This window comes from Vespula pensylvanica, chromosome 1 (assembly GCF_014466175.1).
Source record: "Vespula pensylvanica isolate Volc-1 chromosome 1, ASM1446617v1, whole genome shotgun sequence".
Taxonomy (NCBI): Eukaryota; Metazoa; Arthropoda; class Insecta; order Hymenoptera; family Vespidae; genus Vespula; species Vespula pensylvanica.
This window is the reverse complement of record NC_057685.1, coordinates 9,713,064-9,723,063: the sequence shown is the minus strand read 5'-3', so window position 1 is coordinate 9,723,063 and position 10,000 is coordinate 9,713,064. Positions and strand designations below refer to the sequence as shown.

General features: G+C 41.8%; 1 protein-coding gene across 8 annotated transcripts in view; it reads left to right on the top strand.

Annotated features, from left to right (window-relative positions):
• Positions 1–10,000, top strand: part of LOC122632890 (RNA-binding protein Musashi homolog Rbp6) — a 583,922-nt gene that overhangs the window by 402,864 nt on the left and 171,058 nt on the right. The window contains exon 1 of one of the 8 annotated variants that reach the window (XM_043820233.1): positions 4,616–6,149. The exons of the other annotated variants lie outside the window; for them this stretch is intronic. The gene's annotated coding sequence lies outside the window, so the exon portion shown is untranslated. Of the gene's footprint in view, positions 1–4,615; positions 6,150–10,000 lie in introns of those variants that run through there. 8 annotated transcript variants of the gene reach the window in all.

The following is a 10,000-nucleotide window of genomic DNA, read 5'->3' as shown; positions in this document are numbered from 1 at the left end:
TCTCTCTCTCTCTCTCTCTCTCTCTCTTTCTTTCTACCTCCTAATAATACCATTAATCACATCATAAAGGACGAACGTGGAGACCGAAAACGAAAAGAATATGGACACCGAGAGAGAACAGCAGCGCAGAGAGAAATTTAAGAAATTCGACAGACCGTTTGAACCTCGAGGGATAACTTCAGAGTACTGGTGCGAGGAGGAAATGGAAAATAGGAAGGAAAGGAGAGGAAGTCCGACGGCTTATGCCACCGTATTGTTTCTCACGCTGCCTTTCGCAGATTTCGCCTTATTTATCCTTGAGTTGCATAAGACCTGGCCCCGATTTCCGAGGAGTCGGATCCTTTCTTCGATAAAAATTCATTTCTTTCCTTTGATTTACTTCAAGCATACGGCCAACTCGTTTTCGACTTCCTTCCTCTACCGTTTTCTTTCTTACATCCTTCCTTCTTCCGTCGTATTACTTTTCTTCTAAGAAAGAGTGTACAAATGCTTGGAAAATACAAGCTTTTCTTCTAATGTTGGATATAAGGCCACTCCTGGATGCTATTATGTTGTACGACAGAATCAAATAAAGCTTTAAGATTTTTCTGTTATTTCCGTAAACAATATTTCAAGCATAATGGTATTAATGAGAAAATCGCGTTGATGTTGTTGCAACCGCAAATCTCATATATTCTTGCAATCATAATTACTCTACAGATAGGTTGCACGAATTAATAATCCACCATGCATCATTTTTACACATCAGTGAGAAGGAAAAGCGCAGTAACTTCGGTTACATAAACCATCTGTCGACCTCGATTAATGTTTATATCCAGCAGAACGTTAAGTATTGAGACTGTGGACCGTGGAAAACTCTTTCGTGATGTAGCTACGTAGAGGATCTTGAAAGAGCAGCTGATAGCTGAGCGCTTTCTTTTCGTGAGCTCTATTAATTACGAAGCAACGGTTCGCGTGATTTGAACTATTGGCCCCAACCACCTTCATTTTCTTAGTCCGCTTCGTTCTTGTTCGTATTCGCGTTCTCTCACGTCTTCCCTATCCCTTTCATTTCGTTCTCTTTCTCTTTATCTCTCTTTTTCCCCTTCTCTCTCTTTCTCTCTTTTTCCCTACTTCGTCGTTTTCTACCCACCTATTTGCTCACTCTCTTTCCCTGACCTCGAAAGAGTTTCCAAACAAGACGAGGGAAACAAATCCAAAGTGAATAGGAAGGTAGGTGTAGAAACGAAATCCCTCTTTTCCACAAAACATGCCGACAAGGTGAGTCTAATATCGTAGATAAGTTTCGATTCGCTTTGTCTGCCGCGGAATAAAAAAAGTGCCAGAGGGTAAATAAGAAAAGGGAGTAAAAGGAAAGAAGAAAATATCGAACAGTGTTTTTGAGGAAGATAGACAGGTGAAAAGAGGCTAGGCTTGCGTGTTGGATATGCGTGCTAGGTGTATGCGTTTAGGATGAACGATATCGAAGGTAGACGAATATAGAAGTTGAAAATCACCGAACGAAATAGTCCTGTCCGAGGCGATGGCGGCAGCGTCGCGAGCTTAAGACGATAAAACTGGGTCAACATTGAAAGCAGTTTTGCTCGCGAGTGGCTCAACCAACCGGAGTCTTTCTTTCCTATCTTCTTTTCTTCTTCTTCTCCTTTTTCTTTCTTCATCCAACAGGAAAATTGAAATTCGAACATTCTAGTCTTATGAGTTCACAAAACCATGCTTTCGCTGTAGTTTCATTTAAAGAAAGGACAATTTTGTGAAAAGGAAAATATCGAGCCAATATAAAACTCGCATGCATTTTGACTCCTATTCAATATTGAAGAATAATAAATTATTCTTATTAGATTATCGTAATTATTGACAGTACTGCCGATTTATTTATTTTTTATCAACATTTTAAGATAGATATTAAAAATTAACAAAAATGTGTTTTTGAAAATCTGTTTTTGATATCGTTTTATTTCAATTTACCGGGTGATTGACCATGGTTGTTACATTCATTGATATAATCTTAAATGAGTCGGTGTAACGACTGAATTCAGTTAATGTGTTATTCGCAGAACACATATATTCTGACAGTTAGACCCCTCGAGGAAAGACAGTCGCTCGTTCTCCCCCTGTCTCTTAGAGCGATAACTCAATTACGTGCCAATACCATGATTACGTGTCATCCGTGGTCCATCCAACAGTCAATGCTGTAACAGCTTCGATAAGATCATCGAAGCTTAATTATATCAGCCGTCTCAATTCTCCAACACAATGAATAATATGTCATCTAATCGCATTATCAATTTTCAGTTTATAGATAACATCAGTTCGTTTATGCATCTCGTCAGAATCTTTACACTTTATAATCGAAATTCTCTAATACTTTTACACATATTTGAAAAGAAACGTAAATGTGAATGTCTTAATTAACGTGAATGATATTCCAAATAATTTTCGTCTTTCATATCTGTTTGCTCGAAAATGGCGACCCTTCTCTGGAATCACTCTAGTAATATCCACGAAACGAACGTCTGCGTACGAAGAGAGATAACACATCGTTATAGAAGAAGTTAGACTGCGTTGGACAAACAGTACACCCATTTCTGCATCGACGGATCGACCAATCTCAAAATATACCACCATTTCACCACCGAAACCTTCGTGCACTCACGTATTCACGAGGTTGTAACTACTAAAGGGTCAAGTAGAAATGTGCAGTTCTCTCGATATAACCTACTTTTTTCTTTTCATATGAAGTTTTAACAAATTGTATGATTGTACTTAATACGCGGATATTATTCCATAGATGGATTTAATATTTTTAATATTTTATAACGAACGATTGTTTTGAAAACTTCTTTTATTAAATTATGTCAGCAATACAGCGCATAATTATTTATTTTATTGGAACATTCGCAAATGCAATATAATGATATCTACAACCTCATTGCCACGATTCTGGTCGTGTAGTCGCGCCTGTCGCACGATAGAAGGAAACACGCGCCAGTGCGGTTTTCCCGCCAAGATCATTCAATGTCTTGTTTTGGATCTAAGCCAAATACCGAATACGTCGGCGGAATGGTTCGCTCTCCTTTTTACCTCTGCCATCTTGTCGTTTCTTCTAACCGCCACCGGACCTACAATTACGACTCAATGCTATAGCTATCACTAGGATCACTCTTAGTGTCACATTATAAAAGCAAGGTGCCTTTTAATAAGATCGAGTCATGGTAGGCATTATGCGATATAGTTGAATATAAATGTGACACGACAAATTCTCCAAGAATTATCTGCTGGAAATGTTCTTTACCGACGTGAATTAAATGTCTCGGCGAACAAAATTATAGGTACAGTGGATTTTAGAGAAAAGAATGTGGCACCGCAAAGATGGTTGTTTATTTGCATCGATATCGACTATTTACTCGTTCTATTATGTAATGTACTGTATACTGTGTACTGTATATTACAAGTAGTATAAAATATTGTTTTCCATCATTCGCAAGTGGCTCTCCTCGTTTATTAGAATTGCCAGGATATACTCTGAATTTATACTTAAAAATTTCTATGCATCCATAGTTCTTTATTTTCCGTTTACTCGTTTCTTTTCGTCCCAAATATGTATGCATATCTCTCTTTTAGAAACGAGTAATGATTATAGCGAGGGTGTGCGTGAAGTTCATAGTGTTGGAAGAAAGCCAAGTCACGTTATAGCTCAATGAAATCTTTCTACGTTAGCTTACTCTCTTCCTTCAACGTTAAGCATAGGATACATTCACACTAAGTTGCTAGACGAGAAGCGAAGAGAAAGAGTGAGCGGGATAGACGGATAGGTAGATAAAGATAAATGGTTAGATAGATAGAAGAGAGGCAGACAGCGAGAGAGAGAGAGAGAGAGAGAGAGAGAGAGAGAGAGAGAGAGAAGCATAGTTGGCCTTCAGCCATGGAGGGAACTCGATGAAGAAGCTGGCTTTACGATCCGCCGGGAGTAGTAATGGTCAACATTGGTCCGACCGGGGCGGTTCTTAAACGCGAACTTGTACTCCTTCAGAGATAACGCTCAATAACTAAATCGCTTTGACAGTAACGGGTCGTCGAAATATTAAATAAGTACGAACTTACTTTACATTTTAGCAAGATGTTAATAACAAATTAATTTTGATTTTGCTAAAGAATTATCCTCCATTGCAAGAATCAATGTTTAATTATAAGAAATTCAGTCAATTCTTCGTAAACATAATTTTTACACCGTAAACTAAAGGTGAATCTCAATAAAGTAGCATTTTTCAGACGATGAATCGTTGAATCCGACTTGAAGTAAGTCCTCTTTTGACGTATTGGCAGAAAGTTAAATCGTGAAGGCGTAACAAGTAGCCATGCTCCGAAAATGCAGAGCGTTTGGTCGTAGACGTAGGAGGTAGGAGGAGGATGAGATGAAGAAGAAGAAGATAGAGGAAGACGGGGATGGGACTCGCGAGCAGTAACGCAGCAACAGCAGCAGCAACAGCAGTAGAAGCAGCAGCAGGAACGGCAGCAGAAGCCCCACCTCCCACCGTCGGGAGATCCAGAGTCCTCTCTCTCTCTCTCTCTCTCTCTCTCCTTCTCTCTCTCTCTCTCTCTCTCTCTCTATTTCTCTCTCTTTCTCTCCTTCTCTTTCCCTGCGGCGTTACTATTCCGCCGTCAAGCGAGCGTGGCGTGGCGTAGGCAGTCAGGCAGTCAGGCTCTCTCTCTCCTGGCATTAAGCATTCCCGTTGGGTCGGCGCGGGGTGGAGGAGAACGCGGGGAGGAGAATCGGTCGATGCTGGGGTGCCGCCGTTGTGCCAAAGGAAGGAAGTATGCGAGAAGGAGAGTCCCTCCCTTCTTCCCTCCCTCTCTCCCTCTCACTCCCTTTCCCTCTCTTTCTCTATCCATCTCTCAATCCCTCTCTGTCTTTCAACATCCATCTTTCTCTTGTGTGGAAGTGAGAGGGTAGGAGGCGTGCGTTACTATCTCCGTCGAACAACGACAACGCCCCGGGGGCGCCTGCGCGTCTCGGAGGGGTAGCACCGTGTTACCTCTCAGCCTGGAGGGGTAACAGAAGCATGGAGGAAGAGACTAGAGAGAGAGGGAAGGTTACTCGGTCTCCTACCACCTCGCTTTCGTGCTCCTCTCGAGCGCAAAGTGTAGCACGCTCCCTACCAGCAGAGCCGCGCGCTACTCCCCTTCGCTTCCCCTCGCTACGATTCCACTGCCCGGGCCTCCACGGTCGCCCCATTCCGTTCTTGGCATCACAGCGTGCAACATTCGAGCTGACGTACGACGACGAGGAGCGCGACGACGACCACCTGCCTCCCTGTTACAGTTACAGTTACCGTTACCGTTACCGTTGACGTGGACGTTGCCGTTGCCGTTGCTTTGCGTGTGCCCGTTACGTCCCTCTCTCTCTCTTACACGTACATATACACACACCCACTTGCTCTCGTATTCGATCTCTTTCTCCCTCTCTTTCTCTCTACTTGCTCACACGTCTCGCTGCGCACCCTTGATTACATCCTCGGCTCTTTATCTTCGGGGAGATCATCAACGGGAGAAGATCGCTGCAACCAAGAAGATTTATACATCGAATAGTGACACGCGAGAGGACTAAACGAGGCAGTAAACGCGCGCGACGAAAGAGCAAATTCGTGATCGTCGGTCAAGTGCTCCGGGATATTGTTATCGTCGTAGTCGTTGGCAGTTCTGATACAGTGCTATATCGTATACGTACACCTATAAGGAAATCATAGATCGGTTTGATCACCGGTGACCGTTTTGAAATCATCGTCGAATCTACAGCCGTCGTCGACGAGAAACGACGAGATTGGGAGAAATAGGAAGTCAGTGAATTTTAAGAGATCCCTGTGGAGTAACGCTTACTCTTCGTTACTCGGTCTATTGTTATCGGTTTAACGAAGTCGAGAAAGAACAAGTATCGTAAGCGTGCATTGAAAGCTGAAGAAGCCACAAACGAGCGTCTACCCACTGCCCGACTCTTTCTCTTTTAAGGAGAAAGCGAAGAACATCGCGCCGATCGCACGGCACTCGGTACGCGCGCCGGTACTGAGTGACCTGCATCGTCCAAAAAAAGTTAGCAAAAGGTGTACACAACGGCGGTCACCACGTACATCACACCGCTCATCACCCCGGAGAAGGTACGCTGACTTCTATCTTCTTCTTCCTTCTTCACTTCGAAGTACTTTCTTAATGAGGAAATCCCATTCTCTTTTTCTATCTTTCTTCTCTCATTTTCTTTCCATATGTTTCTCTTTATGCGCGTCATTGCGATCGTATACGTGTGGGTGGTTTGCTTCAACTCGTCTGTGTGTGCGTGATTATACAAGTGCATGTGTGTGAGTGTGTTAGTTAGCTCGAGATTTGTGTGTGGGTGGAACGTGATCCTGAACGTCATCCGTCGGACGGCGGCGGATCAAACGGGGTAGTGAACGTCGCGCGGAAATGCACGCACACGTACGAGTTAACCGTACGCGAATATATCTGTATACTCTTTCTTTCTCTTCCTCTCCCCCTCCCTCTGTGTGTGTGTGTGTGTGTGTGTTTCCATAGTCTGCTCTCAATATCTTCTTTTATTCTTCTTGCCTTTTTCGTATATGGCTCGCTTTTATCTCCATATACCGTTTATTTTTCACAATAGTGCTTACTGACCGAAAGCTCCCTCGTATACATATACAATCGCTTCGTCTCCGTATCTGACGTTCTATCGCGTCAGAGAGCATCTCTCGATCTCTAGATTTTGTTACTCCTGACAAACGTATCACCCCCGGGCGATCTCGTTTCTTTTTCTCTATCATGCCATAAAGTTTTGCTTTCTGTGGATTCAGATAGGTCAAAATATTGAAATAAATTCGACACACATACTTTGTATTTTGAATGTTCCAACTTTGAAAATGAAACGTAATTTCATTTTTCCTTAGAAAATGTAATATAATCGAATGGATGGATCATACTATTTAAATATTTCCTTTCTTCAATCTGGAATAAAGTTTTCGAAGCTCGATCGTCATAAAAATCGTTCTTGCATGAATCACCGCAGCCAAGTAGATAAAACACGAATGATTATTTCGTTAGCATTGCCAAAATCATGTGTTGGTACAAGAATTGACTCCTGATGGATTCTTCCGTCCTGATTTATAACAGTATTGGTCTTGACACGGACTTGGCTGTCTCATTTACCGCATATAAAACATCCTGAAAAGGATTTCTTTTTATTTCAATGGAGGTACAGTTTATCGTTCTTTCTTGATATTTCATTCTCGAATTGTGTCTTTTGTAAAGCTAACTCAAAGTTTTCTATTTCTCTCATTTTCTCTTTCCTACTCCATTTTAACTCTGTAACGATCTCAAGACAGAAAAAAAACGACTATCGGTCGCTGAGGCAACAGTGTCGACCCACAATTTGTTAGAAATCACTCTAGCCGCAAGAATAGTTTCGCGTCTGGCTATCGTGCTGTGCGTATCGTTCTTACTTCTTTATCTTCCTATCTCTTTCTCCCTCTTTCTCCTTTCCTCACTCTTCTGTCCTCTTTAAACGAAAGATCAAAGTTACTCGAGCGGAAAAGCTCTATCGGTGTTTTAGCTCGCAGTCGCCGAATCGTAGTAGTACTCTCGGTACCTTCGCTCTCCGTGGAATTGCTTCGAAACGAAGAACTACTTCGAGTCGGAGGAAATTCTTATCGGATTCGTTGCACGAATTCTTTTACCGCGAGAGGATACGCTCGATCGAATATCGAGGATCGTATTTTTCTAAAGCGGGAAAAAGATGTAGTGTCTACGTGTAAATTCCGTCTTCAATTTTTCTCTTATCTTCTTTTTTTCTAGCCTTTTATTTTGTTTTTCTTTTTTCTTTTTTTTTTTCTTTTAAAATGAGAAATAAACGAGACACTTCCACGAGAATATCGGGGATAGCGTTTAGATTAAGCGACGAGGAGCACGAGATGTATCGTTACGCGGAAAACGCCGCCTTCGGTCCGCAGCTCCTGCAAACTTTTTCACGCGAGAAGTAGAAGTGATAGTGGTGATGTTGCTTGCGAAGGTAGTGGTGAAGGGTCGTACATCCTGAAGTTCCCCGAAGCGATATATCCTAGAGAACTGGTGATTGTTCCCTGCTTTTTCTTACGGAAATGTATAAAGCTCTCTCTTTCTCTTTCTCTCTTCTTCTCTCGACCCTCGTTCCGTCTAAAGTAAAATGCTGAAGTTTCTATTGCGACGAGCTCGCAATGTCGTTCTCCCCTGCTGTGAGGCAGGACCAGTAGAGCCTGGCTTTAGTTTCCAAACCAGGAAGAACTCAGTTTCTCATTGCGTTACCGCTCGGCGATAGCGAAAGGGGTAAGCGGATTTTCTGGTCTCTCCTGATAGTAGCCTTGGGTAAAAAGACGAGTTTCAAGAAAGAATAAGGACAGAGATAGAGACAGAGACAGAGATAGAGAGAGAGAGAGAGAGAGAGAGAGAGAGAGAGAGAGAGAGAGCGAGAGAGAGAGAGAGATACACAGAGAAAGAGAAAGAAAGAGAAAGACGACAGTGGTGGTGTTAAAATAAAAAGAAAATGTCTATGAGTTCGCTTTGTTGCTCCATTTATTTTCGAGATATCTCGAGATGGATGATTTATCGATGGACGAAGAAAGTGGAATTGAAAGGAAAATTTGAGTACGGAAAGAAACGATTGTGCTTGAATCGAAATATCAACGACGACAAGTCGACGATAAGAAAATAGCTCGAGGGTTATAGATTTTACGATTCGTGGACTCTTTCAAAAGTCTTATACTTTTTCCGTCCCCTTTTTTCTCTCGTCAAAATCGTTTGAGAAAAAATGGGGTTAAACGAGGTTACACGAAGGGGATAGAAACGAAGAGTTCGAAAAAAGAAGTAGGGAGAGGGTGTATCGTCGATCGAAGGGGAATTAGGTAACCGATTTCGGGAGAAACATGGTCTGTATACATCGAAACGCTTTTAATTCTAGGGCGAGAAGACTGCTAGCTTCCCGCGCTATCTCTACTCTCTGGAACACTCCGGAACAAGTCGCGCGATACTGTATAACCAACTGCGACACATTGCCTACAGTACTAAAGAATTCTATGAACAAATCCTATCAAGTGACTCTCTTTTCATTTATCGATTGCCGGATAAAGAGGATATTTCCAATAGGCGCTTTCGTCGGAAATTTAAATTAATCCTACGAATCGTAAAAATACCATCGATATTCTCTAGTACCTTTAATATTAGAGACAGGAAATGAGCTTGCGCAAATGTTCCATTTTATTTAACCTGTCTCTAACTTTATTGGAAAGAGAAATGACATGACATTAAATTTGATTATTGCCTTAAATCTTAACAAAATAATCTTTTTGCGTATTTCCCTATTTACAGGGAATTCTCAGCTTATATCAAGAACGAGGAACGCAAAATGTATGACATTGATTCGTTGAAGACGCGACGCAAGACGAGAGTCAAGCGTCTTCTACTATGGCAAACAAACTTCCCTGCCTCTTGTCTGGCGCTCTCATGTAAACAGAGGCAATCCTTCTTGGAATTTTCTATTCGTGCCTTTACTGTACCTCTCGTCAGATTTCCGTTCTCTTCTTTCTCTTTCTTTCTCGTCGAAAAGCACGCTCTAATTTTTCCACACAATGTACTCTCGCGTATATATTCTGTAGAGAAAAAGACATCGCAAGTAAATGTGTGTACTATCCTGTTTGTTAGATAAACGACGATAGTTACGCGTAAAGAAAGAACGATCGAGAAAGATGAAAGGAGATAGATCGATCGATAGATAGATAGATAGATAGATAGATAGATAGATAGAGTCTCATTGAAGTAATTTAGATTGTCGAGAAATAGAATTTCGTTGCTTGTTCTAAATATTACCAGCAGCACTAACTTTCAGCGCTAAGAGTTTTACAGTATTATCAATTTTTCTGTTTGTAAGCGGTTGCAACGCGCCGAGCAGAGGAATTGGAATGAGTTTTTAAAGTTAGATTTATGAATCACC